This window comes from Pogonomyrmex barbatus, unplaced genomic scaffold (assembly GCF_055798465.1).
Source record: "Pogonomyrmex barbatus isolate J1 unplaced genomic scaffold, ASM5579846v1 scaffold4, whole genome shotgun sequence".
Taxonomy (NCBI): domain Eukaryota; kingdom Metazoa; phylum Arthropoda; class Insecta; order Hymenoptera; family Formicidae; genus Pogonomyrmex; species Pogonomyrmex barbatus.
In genome coordinates this window covers 3546744-3561341 of record NW_028297138.1, presented here as the reverse complement: position 1 = coordinate 3561341, position 14598 = coordinate 3546744, and the positions used below count along the sequence as shown (strand labels likewise).

General features: G+C 38.9%; 3 pseudogenes across 1 annotated transcript; 2 read left to right on the top strand and 1 right to left on the bottom strand.

Moving 5' to 3' along the window:
* The first annotated feature begins 663 nt into the window (after positions 1–663).
* On the top strand, positions 664–1711 carry LOC148935681 (uncharacterized; annotated as a pseudogene).
* Positions 1712–4024: 2313 nt separating this feature from the next.
* Positions 4025–5089, bottom strand: LOC148935680 (uncharacterized; annotated as a pseudogene).
* Positions 5090–5876: 787 nt separating this feature from the next.
* Positions 5877–14467, top strand: LOC148935679 (uncharacterized; annotated as a pseudogene). The gene is made up of 2 exons (XR_016140113.1): positions 5877–5950; positions 6061–14467. The product of XR_016140113.1 is annotated as an uncharacterized LOC148935679 (transcript).
* Positions 14468–14598: the final 131 nt, after the last annotated feature.

The window sequence follows — 14598 nt, the reverse complement described above, 5'->3', positions numbered from 1 at the left end:
AAGTACAACTTGAAAGGAAAACACGCAAACATGGAAACATGCTACCACTTCTATACGTATCATATGTGGGTCGTCAAATTGTGGCAAAACAAACGTGTTGATAAGTTTGCTGGAGAGTCCGCACGGTGTGCGCTTTGAAAACGTGTACATATTTCTAAATCGCTGCACCAACCGAAATATCGATACTTGGAAAATTTACTAACATCGATAGAAGAAATTGGTTATTTTACATTCTCCAATAATAGCGACGTTTTACCGAGCTTCCGAATTCCATCTTTATCTTTGATTGACGTGGCGTGCGACAAGCAAGATACAGTAAGAGAGTACTTTGCAATGGGCCGTCACGCTGACGTCGATTGCTTCTATCTCTGTCAGACGTATGCAAAGATACCCAAGCATTTTATACGCGATAACGCAAATCTGTTGATTCTATTTAAACAACATGATACCAATCTAAAATGTATACAACATGTATACAACATCACGTAAACACTGACATGTCCTACGAGGATTTCTGTGAATTGTCGCAGTTGTTGGCAACAAAAATATGATTTCGTAGTGACAAAGACAGCACGCTTGCTAATGGACGATACAGAAAAGACTTTAACGATTTTGCGATATTATAATGTTGTTAGTTGTTGATACATCAACTAGACAACGTTTATGAACATGGATAATAACGAGGAGATTAGAGATCGCGAGAAGATAGTAAAGCAGATTGCGAAAACGAACGATTCAATTCACAAGAAGTATCGCGCCTTAAAAATGGGTAAGATGGAAGAGGATATTGCTTTGAAAAGACAGTTCAAATCAATTGTCGAACCTTTGATTCAAATTGTTGAAAATACTGGTGGTGAAGAATTTAACTATAAGATGGAATCTAACGTGACAAGGGAGACAAAACAAAAACGGTCGCAAAATTTAGATGATTCACCGATAACTTCTACTCCACGAACGATCAAATGCTTTATCGGACGTATCAGTGATGACCTCTGTTCCGATTAATGTCACACATCATGTAACACCATATGAACAGTCTTCGAACAATATTTTACCTGTCGAAGATGTTTTCGAAATTACTAACGAGTCACTGGTGATGTTTGTTCGACGTCAGTTACAAATCTCGGAAGGTCTAGAAACAAAATCATTTCGGTTCACTAGGACAAAATCACTAATACATGCGAGCTGTTTTAATCGGAAACAAGGATATAGATAACGTTTACGGTGTTTATTTCATCAACGATGGCATAATGCTTGGTGACAAGCGTTTCGATGTAAGCAAAGATGACAATATATTTATAATAATATATTTATAAATAAGAATACTTGGAATAAGAATACTTGGGAACGGAAGATCTTTACGAGTTAATTTTTAAAAAAGTACCTGACGATAAATTACAAATATATTTTGTAACTGACAAACGCGCATAGACGTAATCATAATATGCTTAATCCAGTTATGGGTAATAAAGGATACAAATACAAGTATTTAATTGCACCCCTTCTACCCCAAAAAGTCGGAAGAGATATACCACATGTCATGACACTAAACGATAATGCCATCGATTACATGCATTGGGATGATCCAAATGAACTTGTAGATCGTCTCCGATTACTCGAGGCTTCGCGTCAAGCTGGTCACAATGTTCACGACAACGAGATACAGTCAATTATCGAGGAACTTGTTGAAGCTGGTCTCATTATAAATTGAAGCGTGTCAAGGAAATGAGTCATTTAACAAGCGTCGAAATGTCAATCAACAAGTTTGGGACATCACTTGGAAGAAGCGGAACGGAACCATACTACTAATGGAGTGGATTAGTCAAAAATTAAGTGCGCGATAACGCTCTTTGCGTGGTCGCAGCCGACTTTGACGCAAAGTCACACAAAATTTGACGTGTAGCGTTACCGGTAGCGACGTCATGAAATTCGTACAAACAGAATTTCGATATCGAGTATACACATACCCACATAAATCGGCTTGTTGAATTTCACCTCGAGTTTACGCAATTCGATCGCGATCAAGTTCTCTGAAAAAACACTTCGACTGTGGAAATTTGGTTTCGCGATCATTGCCTCCGCGCCATATCTTCCCTCCCATTTTGTTAAAAGTTTAACCATGGAGAATGTGCGCAATCACGTCGATGTGGTTTTGCCAAAGACCGCGTTGTTCATCAATTTATATAAATTTTTCTCGAAATCATTTTTAGCGAGTATTCTAAATTTCGAGTATTGAGTTCGATATACTCCCAGAGCCATGAAGATTGCGAAAATTGCAATACGCGATGTATTTTTTTGTAACGCGAAGATCGTGACGAATACATTGCTGTAGGTTGCGATAATGTATGACATAACGTTTCTTATCGTACAAGGTTACAAGGAGTTTGTCCTGTCGCTTCCCGGGTGATTTATCGCGCGTTGGACAAAACGGTAGGTTAATGTGCGCATCGTGAAGATGTTCTGCGTACTTCAAATCTACCTCGAGAATGTAACCGATAGGCGAATCCAGTGGTGTTGCGTTTACGTTAAAATTGGACACGTCAACAATCCATCGAAAATTTGCATAAGGCAATGGTTGACACATTGCCCAACCGTACAAGTTGTTAACCTCAAAGTACATAAGATACGATGGATCGATGGATCGTATGACTGCGTGTACGTGTTGACTCGCGCGTATCGGTTGGAACATTGACTTAGACCACCGCGTATACCGCGTTCGATTAATATGTCGATGTCAGTGAGCAGTTCGAAATTGACGCGAGTATGCTTCAACATTGCATCCCACGTAAAACCCGGTAGGGTATAATAGGGTATAATACGCAGGATCGAGTCCATAACTCGCGATACAACTATCAATTCGAAAATTTTCAAAGATATCAACCAACAACAAGATGTCAATCTTGAGATATAAATCGCTGTATTCGCCGAGCGTTCGGATGGAGAACCGCTGCCATACGTGCCGGCGTGCGTGTAATCACTTTCGGACACGGTGTCACCTGTAAATGAACTGTAAAATTCGCGTGATGGTAAACATAACTCCTCCAACTTTTCGACGCAGTCAATGTACTCGTACGGAAAGACGCCTTTTCGTGTCAGTAAATTAAAATTTTGTGTCGACACATTTTGAAACTCGCATTGCAATATTCGTAGCTTATCTTTACTCAAGAAGGATGCCAATTTGTCGAGACTGGTATTGAGAAATTTGAATGAATCAATAAATCATAATTTAACACAATTTTTCTGATCATTTTTGTCTTCCGTATCTTTGATATTTTTTGTAAACGAAATGTATTTTTCTTTTATTATCTGAAATAATTCTATTCGTCCTTCATATGCCGTAGTTATTTCCGTAATGATAAAATGCGCATCATAGCCGGATAAATTGTGAAAAACTACGGGAATGCAATGCGAGTCTTTGTAATTTAAATTACAATTTGAATGCGCGAGACTTCTAAATCGACCGGTTAGATGGCAATGATCGCGTACCTGCGAAGCGAATGGTTTTTCGCACACGTGACAATACGTAGTGTTATTAAATTTTTCCCAATCTTCTCGCGTAAAATCTGCCATAAGGACATTAGCGGACAAAATAGTCTTTACGCGATGCGCTAAACTTCTGAGTTCCTCAACAAACCACACGACGCAATCCTTATCGCGACGAAACCGATATGTGGATAGTGAGTTATCGTACGAGCAGCGTACATAATATTCTATGCTAAATACCCGTTGGTGCTGGTACACGTAGCTTGATATTTTCAGATGTCCATTTTCCAGGATGCATTCGAAGTCCGCGTACACGACAAACGGAACTCGTTCTTTCCTGTTATAATTGTTGAAACTGAGCCACTTGTTGTCTTCGCTCGATAATCTGATGGCACAGTTCATCTCTGTACAGTCCATGATGTGAGCCTCCAATTTTTCACTTATGCTAAAATAGTGTAAACATCTGCAAGAAACATAATTATTTTAGTTCTTTTTTTAAAACGAGTATAAAATATTTCTCAACTTATTAAAATATGTATACTTACCGGTCACAAAAAAATTTCCTGAGTTCTTTTTTGTTGAGTTGCGAACCTATTGAGGTGGGACAGATTTTTGATCCACATGAAACGTCCCGCGGATCCTGCATGTACAGCAGATTGACATGCTTTTCTTTCTTCGTATTGGTAAGACGTGTCGGAAGGATCGAAAGTTTTTTCTTTTTTTCGATGCAATATACATTTATGGATATGTTGTTGAGAAATTCAAACTTTTTAATTTGGTCCAACGTCATCGGAAACTCAATGTTTTGAAAATTGAGTACCGACGTCTAATGTGGATACAAAGATTTTCGTTCTGTGTTTCTTTCAATTGAATGCAGAGCCGCGACCACTGACCATGCAAAACACGCATTGTCTGTAGACTATACGTTGATCACCGCTCTTTTCATCATAATTTCCCGCGGTAACTGAATGAATATCCTGCGTGCAGAGGATTGTATTTGTTTATATAACAATCAAATTGAATATACGCGACAATGCCCACTCGCTATCACGTTCCTGAAATTCTTCCAGGGATGCCAAGGTAGGCTCAATAACGCGCAACTCGTACCACTCGTGTAAATTGGACGAATGAAAGAGTTCACAGTTTCTCGTGTTGACATTTTTATTTGCACGTTTGTCATTCGCAACAAATTCACCGTTAAATACTGTATTCACCTTGATATTGTTATGTTTCTGCATGATATTTTGCACGCTCAAACACAATGTTCTTCGCATCCTCGAGAAATTAGCGAGGTTCGATGTGCTTCGTATTAATGACCGCACCAGTCAAAATACGGCTTTCAAACGCCGTATTAATCTCGCGCCATCTGAGGCCTGCGCTGTATCCAGCACCCACGGTCACGAATCGTTTACGTATCTTTCGAACTTTCGAGTCGCGCTATTCGTACGACCAATGATTGTCTAATACTAATTGATAATCGCGGACGTTTAATTCGATCATGCTCTTCTAGCGACTCGATATACTTGTCGCATCGTTGCTCCCACGCGACGTACTCTTTTCTCGAATTCAATAGGATAGATTGTTCCGTGAACAGTGAAGAACACATTCGATTTGCTCCGTATTAATTATCTTCTTTGATGTACAACTCTCAATTTACAATTCGACTAATGATAGAACGTGTCACAGTCTTTTCATTATATCTTACCAATGATGGTTGTATTTCCTTTAGAATATTTTCGCATGTGGCATTTAATTTCAGAGTGTATCAAATGATATATAAAGATTTTATTCTTGACTTATGTGAAAATGCAACAATTGTGTTTTTAATACAATGATCTCATCGCAGAACACGTTGTGACGTGCCCATTGTTCTTAATATCATATTTCATACTATTAACCTACGTGAAATTGCAAATTTGTAATTTTAATACGTCCGATCTCATCGCGAAAAACATCATGTTCTTTTTGTTGTTCTTAAAAAATATATATTTCGTACCGTTGATCTATGTGGATTTGCAAATTTTAATACGTGAAGTGATCTCATTGTGACATGATAAAGATATTTACGCAAAATTCATCGCAGCAGTCATATATTGGCGCTAATATTACTGCAAATGTTGCAGTGTTTACAATTACATCATATATCGAATGATGTACGAAAACGTGCCTAAAGTAGATTTATTCTGTATAATCTCATCGCAGCTGCCATTCGTTCGTGCTTATGCAAAAATGCAAAATTGCAATTTTAATGAGAGTTATATTTCACATTTCTCGCGTAGTAGATCGTCGAAAAAAGAATAGAGAGGTATACAAATTAAAAAGAACTTCAACAATCATTATTGCATTAATCACTCTGTGAAAGACAGTCTATACCTCTGTAAAAAGAAACAGCTCTTGAAAAAATGTATAAGGAAAGCTCTGTGAATTATTACACTTCGATTCAACAGAATGAGGCGTATAAAAAACAGTAAGTTTCATTACCACAAATCTTTCTTATATATTTTATATATGTTAATATATTAATAACTTATTTATATGTATTCTTCTCTTTACAGTATATTTTCAGTATATTTACAGTATATCTTCTCATAATTCATCATCTTCGGAACCTTGTACATCTCGTATCTTGGGAAGAAGATTTGCTTTAACATTCACAGCTTATAAATATTTGGATATTAGAATCAATGTAAAACCTGTATCCTATGTGGAATTACGTATTGATGATAATCGAGGCAATCAAATATTATTGCCTTATGTAATGTAGAAAACCCTCATCGAGAAACATGTGGATATCGAGTAGCTTGTGCAATCAATTGCTCCTTCATCATTGTCGATCAGGATCTAATTATAGAACTTGTTCAAATGCGAAATACAAATATTGTAAAGTTTACATTGCACGATACATGCTTGTACATGAAGCCGTCAACCATATTCTTTCTATTTGAACTTGAACATTGCGTCGAATATGTATATTATTGGCTCTATGAGAATATACATGATGTCAGCGAAAAATTTAAACAATTTATAAACTTTTTACGGCGGAATTGTATCACAGATAAACATATTGCAATAAAAACTTTGCGCAAGAGCGACATTTTTGACAAAACTTCGATTATAGATTGTGAATTATTAGCGCAATAGATAATATTGTACATTATGCATTACATGATCAATAAATATATATTATGATAAATATTACTCGGTTTATTCTCTATTCTTCCTTTCAATTCAGCGATGTCAGGTTGCGCTGTGATAACAAGTTGCGTACCGACGCATCTTGTCGCAAATAATAATAAATTTAAATTACCAAGTAATATTAAATTAATATAAGTAATATTATTTTTAAAAAATCTCCTTTGAAAAATAATTAATTTTAAATAAATAATTAATTTTAAATAAAATAATTAATTTTAAAAATTAAAATTACAAAAAATATCAAGACAAAATAAGATATCTTGGTGGAAAGAGAGAAAACTTAAGAAAAGAGGAAGGAAGAGAGAAGAAAAAATAGTAAGAGAAAGAACATGGTGGCGGCAGCGGCGAACCCCGCGTCATATTCCACCTCCTCGCCCCCCGGACCCCGCGCCTAGTGACGCACTTCCTCCTTCCCTTGCCCTGCGGATCCCGCATCCATCGCTTATGGAGTGCCTCGCGTCGCGGAACTTCTCTGCCCCTTTACTCCCCTCGGAGCTCCAGAGTTAGAATCCTTATATTGCTACTGATAACCAATCGTATATAAGGCCAATTCCCGACGTCTGATATTATACTCTTGATCACATGTCGCCGGAAGAACGCGAAAAGTTCCTCGCATGGCACGCGGAAATGGTTCGTAAAAATTATATTTTCGACTTTCAACGTGAAATTATCCGATATTGTCGAAACGACGATATCCTTCAACGAGCATGCATCGCTTTTAGGAAAATATTTTTAGAACGTGGAAACACGTGTCCGTTTGAGGAATGTATAATTATCGCTTCCACATGCATGAGAGTTTTTTGTAAAAACTTCTTGCGTGAGGAGGAAATAAGAATTCTGCCGGACGGATACAGAAATGTTGATAGGCAATCGCACAAAGCTCTGCAGTAGTTGGTGTGAATGGAACGTGAACTCGGACATCCATGCGGGGCGGAGTTGCGAATATAAAATCGATGGTACGCCCGTCGATATGGATATTATGAAACGACTAGGGAAAATGAATCACGGCGCTATGTGCTACAATTTCACGGTCGTTCCTAACAAGGGTGCCTTTCGTATTTTAAGATAAATCGTGACAGAACGTTTTCGTCTGCGAATCGTGGGGATACGACGCGCGCTACGAACGGACGCTCGCGATGTCATGGCATCTTCGTAAACGCGGTTACCACGTGATGGAGAAATGGGAATGCTTCTTCGACCGAGAAATTTCGAATAATAAGGAAATGCAGAATTTTCTTAAAGATCATCCGTTGATAAAGAACACTCTTCTAGATCCTCGTGAAGCGTTTTATAAGGCAGAAATATCGTCACGCAATATGAAGTTTCAGGTACAGAAAAAATACGTTACGTCGACTTATGTTCTCTGTATCCGTTCGTATTGAAAACCGGTATTTTCTCGACCGGGCTAAAATTTACGTCGAGCAAGAATGTTCTTCGTTAATCGGGATATCATCAAATTATAATTTCAACTCGGTCGAAGATCTCGTGCGATATAAAGTCCCACCACGATTTCTTTCATTCGGTACTACCGTAGCGCGTATGAGGTAAATTATTATTTGCGTTACGTCGGAGTTGCTGCGAAACGTTCTCACAGGCTGAGTGTATTCACGAGAGTTCGGCGGACCGAGAATTCGAGAGTATCTGGGTATTTTGTGAATTATGCAAAACCGTCGAGAACAGTTATCTCGTGACGCATGTGAGCGAGATTTGGCAATATAAAATCGCGCGATACGATAGTGATACTCGTCAAGGCGGACTGTTTGCCGAATATATTATTACTTTCTTGCAATTAAAACAAGAAGCGAACGGATGGCTGAGCGAATGCAGGGAAGACGGTGATGATGAGCTAAGGAGTATTACCTTCGAGAATATGAGGGAATATCACGCTCGATAGGCGAAACATCGCACGCAATCCCGGTTTACGTTCGGTCGCTAAGTTCTATTTAAATTCATTTTGGGGAAAATTTGGCCAACAATCCAATTTGCCGAATACTGAAATCGTGAAATCTCATCACCAATTTATGACTTTGCTCACGAGTCCCGAGCACGAGATAACCAGTATATTTCCCGTAAACGAAGTAATATAATATATGTTTCGTGGCGACTTCGAAAAGAGGCGGTCGTATTTTCTCCGCTTACGAACGTAAGCGTTTGTGATCGCGGCATACACAACGGCGCAAGCACCATTAAAATTGTACAGTTACTTAGAATTATTAGATAAACTAGTTTTATATTATGACACGGATTCGTGTATACATATTAGTACCGGCGATCCGAACGGGACCGCATACGGGGAATTTCCTGGGCGATAGACGAGCTCGAAAGTTACAGCCGCGGTAGCTACATCGAATCGTTCGTTTCCGGTGGTCCAAAATTCTACGCGTACATTGTTCGTATTCCATCAGGTCGCACACACGAAACGTGTAAAATTAAGGGTATTAGTAAGTATACTATAGGCTGGTTCTAACCCAAAGGTTCCAAGCGGGGTACGGATGTGCGGAGTAACTCGGTGACGTGTAGGTAAAGGAGATGGAGTAACTGGTAGGCACGGGGACAGGAGAATGCTTTGTTGATGGTCCTGTGAAATGTACTTTTGAGAGGGGAAGGGGAAGGAGAGATCTTTTTTTATCTAGGAAAAGCTGCTAGAAAAGATGTTTTTTGTAGAAATTGATGTAGGAAAAAAAAGGAAAAAAAGCACCGATATTTCGGCTGCTATGTACCTAAACAAATTGCGAGTCGGAAGATTTATAATGATGTCCCGATTTAAAAAAATAGCATTGACGATTTTACGTGTCGCAGCATGTTAAGAGAAGCGTCAATAATCCGGCTGCTATAAACAAATGTACATGTTGCAACGAGTTAATTTCGAATTATCTCGAAAATCCGTTATTCAATGAAAATAATGTATTAGTCGGTAAATGGACCCTTCTCCTCTCTTAATTTTTTCCCTAATAATAAATATGAAATTGAAACGTGCTTCTGTTTGATCAAGTCCAAGTTTTCACGTAGGAGCCAAATAAATTTTGGTAGCAACGCGGAACGGAAATTATAAAAATAAATAAATTACTCCTTTTTATCGATGTTACACCGATGATAAATAATATTTCATCATAAATATCAAGTTTCTTTTTTATGTTGAAAAAAACTATTTCCGGATATCGATTGATATTATTCCAATTGTTATTTTCAAGTTATGCTGTCTTTAAAAAAGAGTCAAATCCTTTCTACCGAATTTTCTTATCAGAGAAAAAATTCGGGGTGAAAAAAACGGGGAAACTTGGGCTGCTATAAAAACTCAAAATTGCGACTCGGAAAATCTCTGACCATGCTTCGAGTTCGACAAAGGACAACGAAATTACAGACGATATATATAGTAGATTCTTGTGCACGCGGAATCACAGCAGATCTCGGAAGTCTCGAAACGAATATTGATCGCGATATTGTGTGAGAAAAATAGTTAACGGTGCGAATATTGTAATTGAAAATGTGATAAATATGGACGTGGAAGACATCACGAATATAATGGACGTGTGAGGAGACGAAGAAGAAGAAATAGAGATTAATGTTGGAAATATTGACATTGATAATGAAGATGAAGATGATGAGCATGCGTTGTCTGACGACAGTGATTGCATAAGTGATAAGAGTGAGGAGCTAACGGATTATGCAGAGAAAATTGTTACGCGTTCGGAACTCCTTACTGTACTGAATAGTAATAGAAAACATTGTACAATACAATTTTACTATTTGACAGGTGGTGCTCTAATTATATGTGCCGATTGCATGGTTTCTCTGACGGACACTGACATTGGAATAATGTATGCCGTTAGGAAGCATAAGATAAATACTCTTGATGCGCTAAATGGTCGATTTTGCTCCAATTGCAGTCAGTCCGTATATATAACAATGCCATGTAACATGTGCCCAATTTGACCGCGTAAGAAAGACGATATTGTAGACGAGTCACGTGCAAGTGCAAGTGCTCCGTGGGACGTAATATAATATATAAAAAATGGAAGCGAAATATCTCGAGCGAGTGAAACGCGAGCTGCTGGAACAATGCAGTCAGGTCGCTACTTTGGTGAAGTGTTTTGCGTGGCTGCAATGATATGACGAGTGCATCGAGCTCAAAGAACTCAGTCGTGTTAAGCGTTCTCGACTCATCATTGGAAACAGATAATCTGTGATGGCGAAAATCGCGCGACTTCCGGATGCAAAAATTCAATTAGAAAGACGTTTCGTGTATTTTGGTGGCGAGTACGCGAATAGCAGTAGAGATAATGGATCTCTCGTTTGGAGCAAGATTGGCTTGGAAATACGGCGTTTGAAAGCCATATATTGACTGATGGTGATTAACGTAGACTACATCGAGCCGTGACAATTTTGGAAGATTGGTGATGTAGTGCTCGAGCGAGTGCGAGACATTGTAGAAAGACACGGTAATGTAAAAGTTAACACCACATTCAACGGCGAGTTTGTGAAGGGCAATAAACGCGCCAATAAAAGTATAAACTAAAAATAGTGAACTCTTTCGAGTGTCAAATGTGGATGAGTGGTATGAGCAACACGTCATCAAACCTACGTTGGCATCGCTCGAAGAGTTTCAGGAACGCGACAATGGATGGGCGCTGTCACGTATATTAAATTTGACAATTAATGTGAAAAAAATATAATCTCATATATGCGGGATGTTACATCGAGTTATCGCGAGAAATTATGTTGAAGAGAACGATAATTAACGTGCAGTCAACGGACAATGCGTGTTTCGCATGATCAGTGGTCTTGCATCCGGCCGAAAGGCATACAAATCGGGACTCGTTGTATCCACATTATACGACGGTGTTGAATCTCCAAGACATTACGTTTCCGACGACGTTGAATCAAATTAAAAAATTCATCTCAACGACATCTCCATCAATATTTATCAAGGGAATCAAAGGAAAGGAGATTCTCCCGATATATCTGACAATAAAGAAGATGAAGAAACACGCAAATCTATTGTATGTGCAGGATCCGCGCGACGATAATGTGGGACACTTCACGTATATTAAAAACTTGTCCCGTCTCGTGAGCTCACAAAGAGTAAAAAAGAACAAGAAATACTTTTGTGATTGATATGTATGCATACATTTTTTAACAAATTGTAAAATATTTTATAATTGTTAATTTAAATGCTAAAAATACTAAAAAATACTAAAAAAATCATATTTTCCGTTTGCAGATGTCTATGTTATTTTAATTCATCCGAGAAATTGGAATTGCATACGATGGATTGCGAACGGATGAAACTATTGCGCCATCCGACTGCCGAACGAGGACGACAAATGGCTCAAATTCAAGAACCACTGCAACAAAGAACGATTTCCATTCATCATCTACGCAGATCTAGAGTGCATATTGCGAAGGATGGAGCCGGAGAGGGAAAACACGATATCGTACACATATCAATAGCAGCACGAGGTATTTAGCGTAGGATACTATGTGCGATGCTCATACGACGCGTTATCGGCGTATCAATTTCGTCGCGGCGAAGACTGCGTGGTTCGTTCGACAACTTTCACGTTCGAAGACTTGGCGCATCGAAAAATTTTGTTATCCGCGAATGTTCCCTATGGAAACGTTATCGAGAGAACAGTGGGAGACATACCGTAGCGCGACGCGTTGTCACATTTGTGAAAAATCATTTGCGTCGGACGACACGCGGATACGCGATCATTGCCATCGGTCATTACCGCGGACCTTCGCATTCGAATTGCAATTTAAGCTATAAAAAATCATACTGCATTCCTGTAGTCTTTCACAATTTATTCGATTATGACGCGCATTTTATTATCACGGAAATAGCTACGATGTACGAAGGCAGGATTGACGTGCTGCCTTTGTATATCGTAGCTATAGCTAAGGAAAAATACATTTCGTTCACTAAACATGTCAAAGATACTACAGACAAATCAGATTCGCAAAATTGTGTACAACTACGATTCATCGATTTGTACAATTTTTTGAATACCAGCCTCGATAAATTAACATCTTTTTTAAGCAGAAAGAAATTGAAAATTTTACATTCCGAATTTTCCACGTTATCGAACGAGGATTTTGATTTATTGACGCGTTAAGGTGTCTTTCCCTACGAATACGTGGATCGCGCGGACAAACTGCAGAACACGCGCCTATCATCACGCGAATTATTTCATAGCTCGTTGACCGGTGACACAGTGTCGGAGAACGATTACGCGCCGTGAACGTCTGGCGGTTCTCTATTGAAACCCTAGGCAAATATAAATCTATATTTGAAGACCGATGTCTTGTTATTGGCCGACGTTTTTGAAAATTTCCGTGAAAGTTGTATCGAAAGTTAGTCTCGATCCCGCGCATTACTACACTTTGCCAGGTTTCACATAGGACGCTATGCTGAAATATACACGCGTAAAATTTGAGTTGCTCACCAACATCGATATGATTATATTTATCGAGTGTGGTATATGCGGCGGTCTCAGTCAAGTTCCGGTAGATACCCGCAGGCCAATAACAAGTACATGCGTTCATACAACCTGTCGAAACTATCGTCGTATTTAATGTACTACGATGTACTACGATGTGATAATCTGTATGGATGGGCGATGTGTCAACCGTTGCTCTATGCTAAATTTCGATGACGGGTTGAAAACATCGCGAACTTTGACGCGAGCGCGAACGCTCCGCATTCGCCTACGGATTATATTTTCGAGGTCAATCTCGAGTATCCGCATCATCTGCGCGATCGACATACTGACCTACCTTTCTGTCCGACGCGTGATAAACCACCGGCACGCGGCAGGATAAACTTCTCGCGACGCTATATGACCGATACGTTATCCACTATCGCAACCTGCAGCAATGTACACGCCACGGCGTACATTCGTATCGTAAAGATACACCGCGTACTACAATTCGCTCAATCCACCTGGCTCCGCGATTACATCAAACTTAATACACAGCTTAGAATGTGTGCGAAAAATGATTTCGAAAAAAATTTGTACTTGATGAACAATGCGGTATTTGGTAAAACAATGAAAAATGTTCGGAATCACGTGTATGTAAAATTGATAACGAAATGGAACGGACGATGCGGAGGTAATGATCGCGAAACCAAATTTCCACAGCCGCAGCGTCTTTGCGGAAAATTTAATCGCCGTCGAACTGCATAAACTCGAAGTGAAATTCAACAAGCCGATTTATGTGGGTATGTGTATACTCGATATATCGAAACTCTGCTTATACGAATTTCATGACGAGTATGTGTCACCGCTGTATCGCGACAAATGTAAGATCATATACATCGACACAGCAATCTTGTATATCACATCGAGTGTGACGATGTGTACGAGACGATGAAACGCGATATCGCTATTCGATATGAGCGATTATCCGACGGACAACGCGTATGGTATGCCTCTCTTGAATAAAAAAGTACCCGACCTAATAAAGGACGAAAATAACGGTGCGATTATGACGAGATTTGTCGGATTCAGAGCGAAAATGTATGCGATGAGGATGGGTAGTAAAAAGGACACCAAAAAGGTGAAAGGTGTAAAGAGTAACGTCGTAGCGCAAACAATAACGTTCGATGATTACACACGGTGCTTGAATGAAGAGATTGAAATTACTCGTCGCCAGTCATGTATAAGATCCAAGTTACACCAAGCATATACAGTGTCCGAGTCGAAAATTGCTCTGACGATGACAAACGATACATCGTACCGGATTCGACGAAAACATTACCGTGGGAACATTGGCGGACACCTTTGTAATATACATGTATATATTTTTTTTATATATAGTTTTATACATATATATGTACGTATGCACGTATTTCTTGTTTATACGTGTATATATATATATATATATATATATATATATATATACATATACATACGTAAA